This window comes from Equus caballus, chromosome 1 (assembly GCF_041296265.1).
Source record: "Equus caballus isolate H_3958 breed thoroughbred chromosome 1, TB-T2T, whole genome shotgun sequence".
Lineage (NCBI taxonomy): Eukaryota > Metazoa > Chordata > Mammalia > Perissodactyla > Equidae > Equus > Equus caballus.
In genome coordinates, this window is record NC_091684.1 from 105,657,896 (window position 1) to 105,673,592 (window position 15,697).

At 53.3% G+C, this 15,697-nt stretch overlaps 1 long non-coding RNA gene across 2 annotated transcripts; it reads right to left on the reverse strand.

Moving 5' to 3' along the window:
• Nucleotides 1-6,787: 6,787 nt before the first annotated feature.
• On the reverse strand, nucleotides 6,788-15,171 carry LOC138917141 (uncharacterized). Of its 2 annotated transcripts, none has more exons than XR_011424695.1 (3): nucleotides 14,995-15,171; nucleotides 14,486-14,635; nucleotides 6,788-7,091 (listed from the first exon to the last, which is right to left on the reverse strand). It is a non-coding gene; the product is annotated as an uncharacterized lncRNA (long non-coding RNA). The 2 variants fall into 2 exon arrangements; XR_011424705.1 differs by lacking the exon at nucleotides 14,995-15,171 and adding an exon at nucleotides 14,864-14,969.
• Nucleotides 15,172-15,697: the final 526 nt, after the last annotated feature.

The following is a 15,697-nucleotide window of genomic DNA, read 5'->3' on the forward strand; positions in this document are numbered from 1 at the left end:
AAAGGCAGAAACCCAGGGATGGGAAGCAAGATGGCAAGGTTTGGTATGTCTAAAAGAGAAGTGAGGCAAAAGTGTGCCCGCTGGAGAATAAGAAGCGGAATCCAGATTCTTTGTGGAGCAAAGACTCCAGGGGGGAAAGGGGAAGGGGGGGAGAGGGTCTCTCCTGCCTCCAAATTCGCCCTCGCGCCCCCTCACAATTCACACGTACATAGGCACTCACTCAGGCCGTCCTTCCCCTTGTCGGCGGATGGGGGAGGAGGCGGAGAGGAGGGAGCTGATATGCAACCTATTCATGTTCCCGCGATGTAACACCCCTCATTTTCCATGCTGGGTAAAGACAAAAGCCCTTTACAACCTGTTTCTGGAACTTGTCAGCAGCTGCCAAGAGGAGCATGTTAATTAAACGTCGGCAAAGATGGAAGCCGGAGACCCCGGCTCTAATTGGACAGTTTGGTTCCCCGGATTGAAAAACATTGTGACAAAGGAGGAGGTGCGCTGCGCTCGGCAGGGGTGCGGCGTGGCGGGGAGCGGAGCGGCAGCTTTGATTCCAGCTGATCGGCGCCCCAGCCTCCCTCCCGGAGCCGGCCCCGCCCAGCCGGCACGCCCACCCCGCGGGGCGCCCGGGTTGGGCTGTGGGCGCTGGGTGCGGGATGTGGGATGCGGGCTGCGGGCTGCGGGCTGCGGGCTGCGGGAGGTCCTCGCTGTCCCGCCAAAGTACTGGGCCCCGCGGAGGACCGGGCTGTGCGGGGTCTGGGAGGCCCCCGCCCAGGGTTGCATGACCTGGGGCCTGTTCCAGGAGGGCAGGAGAGCAGGGGTCAGGCAGCTCTGCCTCAGGGAAATGTCCAGGCTGCTCGGGGGAGACCACGCCCAGGCCTTGGTGGGGGAGAGACCTAGGTTGGGTCCCCATTGCCGAGACTAGCTCTGGGTCACATGATCAGGGATGCTGTCTTAAAAATGTCGACAACTGGGAGACTTGTCCTGGAAGATGCCGCACAACATGAAGTTCCTTGGGGAGCCCTGAGAGCCAGGGGGGTCCAGCAGGGGCAGGGGCAACCCCAGAGACTGTCCCCCAACTGTGCTTTTAATGGCTGTACCCCCAGTCGCCTCTGTTCTTGACTCAGATGGTGACAGCAGCCGTGTACTGAGTGTCACCTCTGTGTGGGCACCTTGCTGAGTGCCCTGCCCGCCCTGTATTGTTTATCCTCCCAGCACCCCTGAAAGAACGTGCCTGTATCACATCCATCTCACAGGTGGGGAGACTGAGGCCCAGGGAGGCTGAGTAATCCGCTAGGGTCACCGTGTTATTACGGGCGGTGCTAGGGCCAGACGGGAGCCCAGGGCCCTAATCCCGGTGTCTGGACCTGGGTTCCATGTTCTTGCTCTCTGGCTCCTGGCCCAGCCCAGAGATGGCAGTCTTCAGGACTGTCTGAGAAGAGTGGGGTTCCTAAGCGGAGGACGCCCTTCTCACCGCCTCAGGCTGAGGGGCCTCTGGGATGGGGTGTGGCAGACTGGGGTCACTCTAGAGGGCTCATCCCACATCCCCGCCCCCGCACCCCCCCCTCCCAGGGCGGGGTGGGGGTGGGAGGCAGTTAACTAACAAGGCCAGAGCCCTCTCTTCTGTCCCCTTCTGTCCCTTCTTCCTCGGCCCCAGCTTTGTCCCCCACCCCACCCTCACCCTGAGCGGCTGCCCAGGAGGGCGCCCTTGGGGTGGGAGGCAAGGCTGGGGCCTGTGAGGGCTGGAAGCAAGGATGGAAAAAGGAGCCATTGTGGCTGGGCCCGGGGATTAAGAGCTACCAAGTGGAGTTGGGAGCCGAGGTCATTGACGGCGGCCCTGCAGGCTGAGTTCCCAGGTGGGTGGCCGAGCAGCCTGGGCCTGAGGGGTGTCCAGGCTGCCTGCTGGGCCGCAACCCCCCAGAGCTGCAGCCCCGGGAGCCCTGGGAATACAGCAGCCGTGGGGAGAGCGCTGCCCTGGACGGCGTCGGGTGGCCTGGTCCTGGCTGCTCAGGGTGGCCACTCTGAGGACGGACAGGGTGCCAGTGTTCCCGTGCGCCCCTGGCCTGGGCCATGTGTCTGTGTGGGACATTCTAGAGAGGTGACCCAGGGTGTTAGGGGTGCATCAGTCCCCGTGTGGCTGAAGTTTAGGGCCAGCCTGGACAGCTCAGATGTCCCTGATGGAGCAAACGAGGCCTGGTGAGGGGAGGCAGAGGCCCTGCCAGCAGGCCTGACCGAGCTTGTGTGTGTGTGTGTGTGTGTGTGCGTGCGCACGCACCATCGAGCAGGGTGCTTGAGAACGGCCCTTCAGAGGCGGCTGGAGGGGCTCTGCCAACTGTAATCAGATTAAGGGGGCCAATCACTTAGGGCTCTTGAAAAGGCCACAAGGTTTCTAATCAGCCGTGAGCCGGCCCACAAAGCCGGAGGAGGCCTCCGGGAGCCGCCTGCTGGGGGGCCCGGTGGGGGCGGCTTTCTTCCCTCCGTCTCCGTAATTATGTCAATTTGCTAGCCAAACTGTCTGCTCGAGTGGGCAGGGGACTTGTGCCCCATTCATGTGGTAATGTGGGAACCAGTGGCCTCCTGGCTGGGAAAACAGGAGGTACCTGGACCCTTCTGGAGGGAGTGGGCGGACCCGGGGGTGGGGGGCACCCAGGCCTGGGGAACTCTTCCCCACCAGTGTGGGGCTTTTTTCCATGGATTCCAGAAACTTCCAGCATGAGTTATGCTCTGGGATGTCCTTCTGGGCCCGTCAGGATGAAGGATGGGGAAGGAGGTGAGGCCCCCAGAGAGGACAGGAGCGGTGGCCTCCAGGTTCCTTCAGGGTGAAGCTAGGCAGCCCTGTCCTCACGCCTGGTCTCTTGTGGGCCAGGCTGAGGCTTGAGCAGTTTGGGAGCAGCTCAGGACGTGGGAGGTGCCAGAGAGACGGGGTCCTGCAGGGGGTGTCCCAGCGTGCACAGACTCAGGGATGTGTGGAGGCCCAAGAAAGTTCTTACCAGTTTCCTGAGCATCTATGCAGGCGCCAGCTGCCATGCCATAGTTTGCACACACGGTTCACTGAGCCTGACAGCATCCAGGGAGGCAGGCACAGGGCTTCCCATTTCACAGACAGAGAAACTGAGGCTCAGAGAGGCTACGTGACTTGCCCAAGGCCACACAGCCAGTAGGTGAGGAGCAGAAACGTGAAGCCGGCTCTATCTGGTCCCTCAGCCCCCTGCCCCACCCCACCACGGGGTGCTCCTTCCTTGCTTTAAGTAGCGAAAGGGAACTGACAGTCCCCCGGTTCTGTACGAGGCATGGAGGACGTGGAGGCCCAAGGCTGACCCGGGAAGGGCGTGATCTTGGGGACCCTTAGCGCTGGCACACTCAGCACAGAGCTGCGGGCATTGGACACATTGCTCAGGAGCCAGGGTGGACGTTAGGAGGTGTTGTCATCAGCGCAGACACAGCTGGCGTCTCTGGGCAGGGCCCATGCCGCCACAGTCCCCTGCCCTCTGGGCCCCCTCAGTACCTGAGGACCCCTCCCAGCTCCCTTGGGTGTGCCACCCCAACACCTGTTTCTCATATGATGGGATCCTGTCCACCCTGGCCACTCCCCGAGGGAGCCACCTGGCTTGTCAGTGTCCCTCTGAATGTAAGGAGCTCCTCCCCGCAGATGCTCACAGGGCCACTGCCCGACGCCCACTGCCCCTCCCCATGCCTCCTTCCTGTTCCATTTGGGATGACTTGGATCTGCCCTGTCGAGAGCTGGCAGGAGGCTGGGGTGCAGGGGGCCCTGGGCGTGAGGGCGGGAGAGAGAGATCCAGGGCAGGGTCCACAGCCACCGCTCAGCCCCTCTCAGCCCCTCCAGCTAACTGGGAGAAAAGGCCAGAGTCCATGTTCATGCCTGCTTGGGATAATGGCCGGAAATTCTTCCGAGGGCAAATCCAGGTCACGGGCAGTTACCATCTGACCTCCCCTGGGCAGGTGGGAGGCAGGGGCGCAGGGAGGCCCCAGACCCTCAACCGCACGCGTTCCACAGCCCTGCTGAGGAGGCGAGCCTAGAACCAAGGAGACAGGAGAGGACTGACAACTAATAACAGCAAACCTGGGCGCCTGCTCTGTGCCAGGCGCAGGCCTAGGCACTTACATGTGTGAATTCATTTGATCATGCCAACAACACTGTAAAGTGGGTCTGGTCATGATCCCTTTTTCCCGCATGAAGAAACTGAAGCACAGAGAGGCTGAGCAACTTGCCCAAGGCCACACAGCTAAATATGTTGCAGAGCTGGAGTTCAAACTGTGGCCCCAGAGGCCCAGCTTTTAACCACACACTGCTAGCAGCAGCTGGGCTGTCACCACTCCTAGGCCGCTGGGACAGACAAAGGGAGGGAGGGTTCGAGGACCCTAGAGGGAGGGTTATGTGGAAAGGGCTGCCTTGAGCAGATCAATGGTGTCTGTCAGGGGCCACAGCCAGCTCCAAGTGACCCCATGGGGGAAGGAGGAGAGGGGACCGTGGAACAATGACCCAACCTCACTCCCCTCCCTCCTGGCAGAACCTCCATAGAGCCCACGGATTGGGAGGGCAAACGGCGGAATATCCAGGCTGCTCTCCAGAGGCTATGATGTCAACGCTGAGTCCTGAGGACAAGCTGGAATTAGTCAAGCGAAGGATTAGGGCCAGAGGGACCAGCTTCTGGAAGGTGACAGAGCATCTAGCCCAGGAGTGGTCAGGCATGAGGCCAGAGTGGAAGGCAGGGGCCTATCCAAGGGCAAATTTGGGTTTTACACTAAAGGTAATGGGAATACGCCATTGAAGAGCTTTAAGCGCCAGGGTGACAGGATCGGGAACAATGTTCGTCAATCCCCCTTGCTGCTGGGGATGCCAGCCTCAGGGGCTCCATTCAGTTCTAGGAATTAGCCGTATGCTGTTCAACCGCAGGGCCTTTGCATAGGCGGTGACCTTTGCCTGGAGTGTTCTGCACACCCTGCTCCATTGCGCTGACTCCCTGTGCGTTGCATTCTTACTCATCCTTCAATTTCAGGAAACATTTCTCAGAGGAGCTTTTCCTAAGCCCTAGACCAGGACAGGACCTCCTGTTTTATGCCTTTACTTTTTCCTCCTAGCATTTTTCGAGGCTGTGATGGTGCATTTGGTTGTGTGATTAGTTAACTGCCAGTCCCCCCAGTAGATGTGGGTCCCTCAAGGACAGGGATCCTGTCTGCCCAGAGCTGAGCCTGGCACATTGTGGGGGCTTTATCCATAATTGTTGAATGAATGAATGAATGGGTGAATTTTGGCTACACTGAGAGGATGAGGTGGTGGACAGCAAGCAGAGATGCCAGATGTGAACATTTCTGAGGCCTCGCCAGGACTGACTCCGGTCAGCAAGACCCAGGTCCTCAGTGAGCGGCCGTGTGCCTGAAGAGGATGGACATGCAGAGTGGCTTGGGAATTCTGAGACAAGACTCGACCAGACTCGAACCTAGCACTCACCACATTTCTCCTTCATTTGATCATGGGCTGGAAGAGTAGAAGCCCCAGACGCAATCCAGAAGAGTCCTTTCTTCAGCCCGGAAATCACCTTACATTCCAGAAAGTTGTGCTTCGAGTTGGGAGAGGGAATAACCAGAGTGAGGGGTCTGGGCGTGGCACAGCCAACCAGGGTGATGGACAGTAGGGCTTGGCAGGGGTCAGCCTTGCAATTTGCTTTGGGTGTGGAACAGCTAGCAGGACCCCCTGTGCAGACCCTCCTTGCCTTGCTTGCTCATAGACTTGGGAATGGCTTTCTTGCCCCTGTCCACCCCTTACCTGGTCCCTGAAGGTGCCCACAGAAGTCAAGCCACCATCCTCAAAGCTTTTAGGACTGAGGTAGCAGAAACCAACTCAAACTCTCTTAAACAGAGATAGAGTTCAGGCTACAGGGCTGGACCACATAGGGAAAGCATTGCCACCAAGGTCAGCTGGCAGAGACCGCTAATTGTCCCACCATATCTAGTCTACCCTTCTTGCCTAGTGGAATTTTTAGTGCATACATGGTGTCCTTTTATAAAACTACATATCCCAGACTCCCTTGCAGCTAGGTTTGGTCATGTGACCAAGTTCTGGCCAATGAGTGGAAGCGGTATGCACAACTTCCAAGTCACACTGAGGAAGGAGGCCCCTTTCCTCTTCCTACCAGCTGACATGCAGATAGGAATTGAAGTTGCATGTTGACCGTGGCAGAGCAGCAAGACAGAAGGAGTCTGGCTCTTGGATAATTATGGAGCCATTAATATAGCACTGGGCCATCTATCTAGATTTTTATGTAAGAGAAATAAACTTTTAATTGTTTAAGCCCTATTCTTTTGGGTCCTTTGGATGCAGCAACAAACCGATATCCTGAACAATACACCAATCCCTGGTGGGAGGTACAGGCAGGACTCAGAGAAGAGGGCTGTGGGTTGGGAAGACACCCCAAAGTTGTCAGCATTTATGACTCTCAGTCCACAAGTTCAGGTGTACAAGAAACAACACCCAATGGTTCTGTCACCCCTTTCTGCTCTTCCCAGCCCAGAAAAATTTTTCTCAGTTCCAAGGGTGTTGGAGAAAGGAGAAGCCCCTCTTCTCTCACCTGCTTCTCCAAGACTTTCTATCTTTGGCCACAAATCTAAATTTTTCTAGGGGCTTAGGCATCGAGAAGCAGGAGCGAGGAAGATGGGGAAGCTATGTCTGTTTTCCGTGCTGCCCCATCCCAATATGATGAGAGTGTGCAGAGCAGACTACCCATTTGAATGGGGGCAAGAAAAACAAGAAAAATGGGAAGGAAGGGGGAGGACATAAAATGATGATTGTTTACTTAGGCTCCATGCACAAGTGCCGTTGGGGAAGGGCCGGAGTGGCAGGTACAGGGGCACTAAAGTGAGGAGGAGATGCAGTCGCATCTAAGCCCAGAGACAGCTGTCTTCACTTGTCAACATCCAAGGGTGACCCTTGGTTTGTTCATGGCCATCTTGACACAGGGAGAAGAGCAGATGTGTGAGGGTCAAGTCAGGTAGACTTGGGGTTAAATCCAACTTTGCCAATATTTACGCGTTTGGTCTTGGCCGAGTCACTTCACTTCCTTGAACCTCAGTTTCCTCATCTGTAAGACATGGAAAATAACATATATCTAGAGTGAGTTGTGAGCATTAAAGGAGATAACTAGCACATAGCAACAAATGCAACTAGTACTTTGGAATGTCACATTTGATGGCATGCAACTATTTGTGTAGGACAACTATGTATGTATATTCACACATACATGTATCATATATTATAAACTATTCAATAAACATGGAAGACTGGCTCTTAAGGTGGCCCCCATGACCCCTACTTCCTGGTCTTCATGCCTGTGCATAATCTCATCTCCTTGAGATAGGCTGGGACCCAGGACTGGCTTCTAACCAAAAGAAGGCAGCAAAGGTGATGGATGTATGTGAGTTACATCACATAAGATTGTAGCACCTTCCTACTGGAGTCTTTCACTCCCTTGCTGGCTTTGATAAAGTGGGTGGCCATGTTGGGACCCAACTGAGAGTGGCTTCTAGAAACCAGGGGCAGGTGACAGCCAGCGAGAAAATTATCTCTCACTCCTATAAGTGTAAGGAACAGAATTTGGCCAACAGCTGCATGAACTTGGAAGTGGATCCTTTCCCACTCGAGCCTTCAGATGAGGACCCAGTCCTGGCCTGTGCCTTGATTACAGCTAAGCTATTCCAGGATTCCTGACCCACAGACACTGTGGGACAACAGGTATGTGTTGTCTTACACTGCTGAGTTTGTGGGAATACGGTTATGCGACAATAGATTGTATATATGTGTGTATACACATATGTGACATAAATGACATATGTAAACACCCATGCACCACACACATTAGGCCAAGCATGGTATTCCATACCCCTGATCACAATGATTGGCCCAGATAAGGGCCCAGGGCACAAGCTAGCCAATCAGATGCCTTCCCTGGGATTTTACATATGGAAGCAGGGAAAGAGGAGCCTACTCTTTCTTCTAGGCTTGCTCAGATAGTAGGAAGTAAGCCTTATGGTTGACAAAAATCCATGCTCTCCTCCCACTGCATAGACGAAGCCCTCCACAGCAGGACAGAATGCAGCTCACTCACAAAGAGGAGACCAGAGACACATTGAAAAAGAGACTGGTTGACATCATTTGAGGAACAGGATCCTGCCACCCCTGCGGCCAGCCCGTCCCTAGGTTTCCCAGTTACATGAGCCATTGAATTCCTCTTTTTGCTTCTCTTCGTTCCCCTTGCAGGCTCTGAGCTCCTGGAGGTCAGGGAATCTGCCAGCTTCTCACGATATTTCTCATATGGCCCAGCCCAGAAAGCTTTTCCAGAATAAGTACAGAAAACAGAGGCTAGATGGAAGAGATCTTTGTGTCAAGTGCCCAAGAAAGCACTCACTTACATGCTCTCACTCAATCTTTACAAAACCCTGCATGATCATTACTGTGTCTGGTAGGCAGTTTTGGCTGCAAGTAATGGAAAACCCCCCCAAAAATGGCTTAAACCATCCTGGGACATGTTAATTCACAGAGACTTCCAGGGCTACACCAGGCTCCAGGCATGCTTCCCTGTGACTTCCATGGCCCCACCCCCCTCTCCCTACTGGCTCCAAGCTCAGGTCCGTATAAAGGCGGCCGCGGCATCACCCATGCAGACTCAGCAGTGTCCAGGGCGAGAAGAGCAGCCGTCTCTTCCTTATGCGTCTTTTTGCCCTTCGGTCATTTTTTTAAGTGAAACTGTACCTATCCATAAGTTGATTTAGTTTTAGTTTTTTTTGGGGGGGTATGCTGGTATTCTTTATATTTCACAGCTGGTACATCCGTTCTTTGATCAGTTTCAGAGAATTCTCCAGCAGAGAGTCCCTAATTCAGTGGTTCTCCAAGTGTGGTCTGGACCAGCGGCATCCCCATCACTTAGGAACTGGTTGGAAACGCAAAATTCTTGAGCCCTCCCTCCCCACGCCTCCTGAATCAGTACCTTTGGGAGATGCGAGGATCTCCGCGTCATCCTGAGGCTCAAGTCTGAGACCTTATGACTCCCACTTAGTTAACCAGGCCCCTGCTCATGGGCATTCAAGTTGTTTCCAACTTCTTGCTATTGAAATTTGTGCTAGGATACATCCCTTTATATGTGTTTTTGTGTCTTGTGAGAACATTTCTTCTCTCTCAAAGTTTTCTTGGTTAGTTTTTCACATTTTCCCTTCCAGATGAACTTTAGAATCTGCTTCTAAATTCCAGTCTCAGTGGCGTCGCATTGTACATATGCTTTAATTTGGAAAGGATTGACATCTTGACAATACTGAGTTTTCCCATCAAATATTGAAATTCTACAGGATTTTAAGCATAATTCGCATAATTATATGTAATTTAGGCGCGCTTTGTGATGATTCCAAATACAACAGTTGCAGGAGAGATTACAACAGTCTTCTCCTTTCCCTGAATTTTATGAAACTAAGAACATAATCGTGAAGGGTCAAGCGTACAATCTTATTCTTCTTGGGATGGTCTCACTTCTTATGTTGGCCTCTCAATCGTGATTCAGTTAAGCTTATGTCTCTTTTTGGGAGCAAAGTAAATTTTCCAAGAAGTCCCCCCAAGGCACTCCTCCCCATGTTTCATTGGCTATGGCAGTTGTAAAACATGGCCCCCAAATGCTTCCATACTCTTGTCATCGAGAGATGAGGTCTGTGCGCTCCCCTTGAATCTGAGCTTGGTGGCTGCTTGACCAATAGCACATGACAAAAGTGACACTGTGCCAGTTTCCGGCCTGAGGCCGTAAGAGATTGACCACTTCTCCTTCCTGTCTCCTGGGACACTGGTTCTGGGAACCCAGCTTCCATGTCTGAGGAGGACCAATCAAGGAAGGATGGAGACCCTTGGCCGACAGCCCAGGCTGAGTGACCAGCCCACAGCCAGCACCAACTTGCAGCCACGTGAATGAGCCCTGTTGGCAATGGATCCTCTAGCCCCACTGAAACTGCCCAGCTGACACCAAGCGGACCAGAGACAAGTATCCCACTGATTCCTGACCCAATTACAGATTTATTGAGCAAGATAAATGCTGGCTGTTGTTCAAAGTGTTGAGGTGGTCTGTTACGCAGCGATAGATACCTGTGCTGATGATACGGCACATTTTGACGCCTAACCCATCACTGATGTGGGGCCTGGGACCTCTGTGAGTGACTCAAACCTTCCAGAGCCCGCCCCCTGAGGCTGGGGCTGGCGCTACAGCTGGGTTTCTCCTTCCCTGAGCCAGGGACAAACTCAGAGCCGTGCCAGCCAGGACAAAGGACTGGCTGGTGGTGGGTGACCAATAGCGTCTGCTGAGGACGTCAGGTCCAGTGAGATGAGTTAACTGGCCCAGGGTCACACAGCTAGTATGTGGCAGGGCCAGAATTTGAACACAGGCTGTCCCCCAGCCATTCAGAGCAAGGCTGAAACTCTTACTGCCCGTAACCACTGCTATTCCCCCTTTGAGACTTTTCTCCAGTGTCCCCCACTCGACAAAGCCTTCCTGGATGCCATTTCACCATAGGCATAATTCCATATAGCACGCATCACAGCATGCTCTCGTCACGAGCCTATGCAGCCACCGCCAATAGGACACAATATCCACAAGGGCGGGACGTTGGCTTCTGTCTCCCCCAGGGCATGATGGGCGGCTTGGCAGAGTAGGGATTGGGTACAGGGCAGTCTTATCTTTTGTGGCGTTAGAGTGAGTTCTTAAGGTGAACAGCCAGTATAGTCAAAATGGCCCCTCATGGGCCTTGTAAAATTGTCCCCCAAGTCAGTGTATGTGGTTTTATCCATACAACTCTACACAGTAATATATGTGTATCGATGCATCATGGAGGCACTAGTATGTGCTATACAGAAAGAGTACACACACAAATTAGCTCAAAATGGATTAAAGACTTGAATGTAATGCCTGGAAACCTGGATAAAACTCTTAGAAGAAAACAGGCAGTACACTCTTTGACATCACTTTTAGCAGTATCTTTTCAAAGACCATGTCTACTCAGGCAAGGAAAGCAAAAGAAAACATAAACAAATGGGACTATATCAGACGAAAAAGCTTCTGCACTCCAAAGGAAACCAACAAAGCAAAAAGACAACCCACCAACTGGGAGAAAACATTTGCAAATCATATAACTGACAAAGGGTTAATTTCCAAAATATATAGAGAACTCATACAACTCAACATCGAAAAAATGAACAACTCAGTCAAAAAATGGGCAGGGGGGGCTGGCCACGTGGCCGAGTGGTTAAGTTCGTGCGCTCCACTGCAGGCGGCCCAGTGTTTCGTTGGTTCAAATCCTGGGCGCAGACGTGGCACTGCTCATCAAGCCATGCTGAGGCAGCATCCTACATGTCACAACTAGAAGGACCCACAACGAAGAACATACAGCGATGTACTGGGGGGCTTTGGGGAGAAAAAGGAAAAAAAATTAAAAAATCTAAAAAAAAAAAATGGGCAGGGGATATGAACAGACATTTTTCCAAACAACATATACAGATGGCCAACAGGAACATGAAAAGGTGTTCGATGTCACTAATTATTAGGGAATTGCAAGTCGAAACTACAATGAATTATTACCTCACACCAATTAGAATGGCTATAATTAACAAGACAAGAAATAAGTGTCGGAGAGGATATGGAGAAAAGGGAACCCTCTTACACAGCTGGTGGGAATGCAAACTGGTGCAGCCACTATGGAAAACAGTATGGAGATTCCTCAAAAAACTAAAAATAGAAGTACCATATGATCCAGCTATTCCACTCCTGGGTATTCATCCAAAGAACTTGAAATCAATAATTCAAAAAGATATATACACACCCCTATGTTCACTGCAGCATTATTCACAACAGCCAAGATGTGGAAGCAACCCAAGTGCCCATCAACTGATGATTGGATAAAGAAGATGTGGTAAATATACACAATGGAATACTACTCAGCCATAAAAAAAGACAAAATTGTGCCATTTGTGACAACATGGATGGACCTTGAGGGTATTATGCTAAGTGAAATAAGTCAGACAGAGAAAGACAAACACCATATGATTTCATTCATATGTGGAAGGTATACAAACAAACATACAGAGATGAAGAAGAGATTGGTGGTTACCAGTGAGGAAGGGGGTGAGGGGAGGGCAAAAGGGATAGAGGGTCGCATAAGTATGGCGATGGATAAAAACTAGACTACTGTCTCTAGAGAAGCTGAAATGTAATAATGTACACCTGAAATGAATACAATGTTATAACCCAATATGACCTCAATAAAAGAATTTTTAAAATATTTTGAGCGTTTACGCACATGATAAATGCACCCAAGATAAAACATCGCTGTAAATGTTTGATAGAAGAAGGCATCGGTCACTGAAGAAACAAAGGGAGGAGTCTGGCCCATCTGCCTCATCTCTCCCCTGTTCGCCAAGCACTGTTTGTCTTTCCCTTGTGCTTGAAATTTCCCCACTTGAGTCACTGAGCCCCAAGACACACAGGTCAAGTGTCCTGAAGGCCACAGATAGCTGCAGCACACCAGTGCCCAAAACATGTTCTAGGCTCTCTGGTTGGTTGCTACCCCCCATTGCAAGGAAAGGCCACCAGGCTGGGGCCAGCCCGGTGGCGTAGTGGTTAAGTTTGTGCACTCTGCTTCAGTGGTCCAGGGTTCGTAGGTTCAGATCCCAGGCAGGGACCTATGCAGCTCTCATCAAGCTGTGCTGAAGCCGCATCCCACTTACAAAATAGAAGAAGATTGGTACAGATGTTAGCTCAGGGCCAATCTTCCTCACCAAAAATAATAACAATAATCAGCCAGCTGATCCCTTGGAGCCACCAGGAGCTCCACCTGGAAGATGGCAAGTGTTTATATATGTATGTCTGTATAGTCTGGTGCACTTCCACATGTGGGTACTTGCGACAAGCTGCTTCATTGAGGACCTAACCTTTCTGTATGTTCCTAAGAGATGCTGACAGGCAGAGGTGGCACAAATACCAACCAGTAGCCCCAACCCCATAGGCCAAGGGGAGGGAAGGACAACGGAACCCTTGTGAGTTTTGCTTAACGGACTTGGGCTTTAAATCCTGTCCCCAGAAAGTGCGTGGGGATGTTGCCGGGGAGGATCCCCTCCTATGCTGTCACAGCTAACATGTCATTCCTTGATCATCTTAAAAACTAATAACATGTTTTTAAGAATTTGAAGAATTTTGGCTCACTCCTTCCCAAATGAGTTTAAAGTCCTTTGATGGATTGGTGAGTTCCCCATCTGAATCCCAGCAAGAGCCCCCTTCTGCCTTTCAGAGGCCCCAGAATGGGTCAGTCTTGGAAGGCTGTTGCTGACGCGGCATGGGGGCATGCTGGCTTCACACGCAGGTGGGCACCGCCCAGGGTTCAGAGCTAAGAGTGAACCACCTCGGCGGACACTGATTCTCACCCCTCAGACCTGCTGAGATGGCCCTGCCAAGGGAGGCCAGAGGAGGGGGTCTGGGGGACACCTGGGGGTGTGCGCCCCTCCCTTCTCTCCTCTCCTCCCTGCTCACCTCCTCCCTTCTGTGGTCTCTTTCTATCTCTGTCTGTTGAGCTCTCCCTGGCTCTTTGTGTCAGCCTTAGTCTCCATGTCTCTCTCTCTTTTTGTCTCCCTCCCATCCGAGTCTCTCCTCTCTCTCTTTGATTTCCTCTCTGTTTCTCGCTGTCTTTCCCCTCTTCTCCTCTCTATCTCTTTCTCTTCCCTCTGCTCCCCTGCCTCCCTTCTCTTCTGTCTCTCTGCGGCTGTCTCTCTCTCTCTCTCTGTCTCTCTCCCTCTCGGTCTCCTCCCCCTCCCTCTTGCCCGCTCTGGAGGATGATCTGTGAGATCATGCCAAGCCTAGAGGGAAGGTCAGGACATCCTGCAGGGACCAGTACAGACTGCCATTAACCTGTCACTTCTGCCTCCAGCCAGGAAAACAGCGGGACTCGGGAAAAGCGAGGAATGGCAGTCACTGGAGATGGGGCATCTCGGCCGGGCTGACAACTCAAGGCAGAAACCACCCAGTAAGAGGGCGGCAGATGTGCTCCAGGGCACCAAGGACAAGCGGAGTGTGTTTCTGGACACCAGCCCTGCAGCGCAGCCCGCTTTTGATCACTGGGCAAGGGGGACCTGTGTGTGGGGAGACTCTGGGCTGTGCCCCATCCGAGCCTCCCTTGCCCACAGTCTTGGGACGAGGATGGGGCTCTCCTTGAGGCCAGAAGCAAAGGTCTGACCTCAGCAGCCTGAGGGCCGTGCACGCCACCCCCACCCCAGTGGCCTTAACGTAGCAATCTTCATCTTTAAATTGGCAAATTTCACACTTTAAAAAGACATAAGTTTTCTCTTGAGGACCTGGCTTCCCTGGAATGCAGCAGAGCAGCAGTGCCCTGGGAGAAGGTTGCACACCCCCCCCACCCCCGCCATCCTGCTGGCCCCTCTCCTTGAACACGGATGCCTCCTTACCGTTGCAGGCCTGGCCTCTGTAAGCTCACGAGTGTGCGGCCTCTGCTAGCAGAGATTCTCCAGGCAGGAGTGGAAGCCCAGCTGCAACCAGCACCTCATCTGGGGACATTAGGCCAGGCATGCCTGCTCCCTGGGCCTCAGCTTTCCCATCTGTGAAGTGGGAGGTCGGATGAGCCCAGCAGAAAGACACCTTTAGGAGCATCTGACCAAAGATACGGACCCTCTCCCCAGAGAAAAGGACCTGTGCATAGATTTGCTTATGGTGTGAGGTTCCTGGGCACCTCCTGCTGGGGGCCACGGATCCCAGGCTGAGCACCCGGGTCCCTTCCCCCCCTGCCTCAGCTGAGTCTGGGTTCAGGCCGACCCACCCTCTCAGACCTGACTGGCTGTGGCCACCCCTTCTCTGGGCGATCCGGACTCTCCCCATCCCCGGGCTGTCCGGCCAGGCTGGCAGCCGCCCATCGATATGCAGGAGGGGTCCTGGCTGGTGCTGGATTAGCATAACGCACCCCGGGAGGTGAAGGCCCACCAGGCAGCTCTGTGTGCAGCACCCGCCTTTGTCCCGGCCCCCGGGACCGGCCAAGACGGCCCAGGCGGCTCACACACTTTTGACTGCCAGATGAAAGAGGGCGACATAAAGGGGCTGCCTGGGCCGAGCGTGGGGGCGCTTTGTGTCCCTCCAGACAGAGTTACAGACGTCTGTGAAACGTCAATTACGGCTGAATAAAGACGTCTGCTCGGTCCAGACGCGCCTCCTTTCAGCTGGGGAGGTGTTTCCAGGCTAGGCCTGCGACGCCTTTGGCAACCTAATTTGGCGATTGTGAGTCTGTAAGCGGCCCTGGCATTCATCACGCCCGGGGAGGATGGGAATAGGCCGCGCTGGCCTGACCCAGCTCTGGGAGGTGTCCTGGAATGCAGGGTGGGGTGGGGGGGGGGGAGAGAAAGGAGCAACTCACCTCCCTTCCCTTCTCCTCCAGGCCAGGCCTTGAGGGTGAAGGGGGATTAATTCCCAGGAGGATTGTGGGGTCAAAGCTTATGTGCATTGGTCACTTTGCTATACCTTGCGAAATTGTCCCTTATGGGGCAGGAACCACTTCCAACCCACAGTGTATGGCTTACAGGATCTCAGGAAGGGTGGTTCCTGCCTGGTGACACGTCTCTTGGCGTGGCCAGCAGTGCATGGGCCTGTCAGCCCTCCTGGCCCAGTGCGCC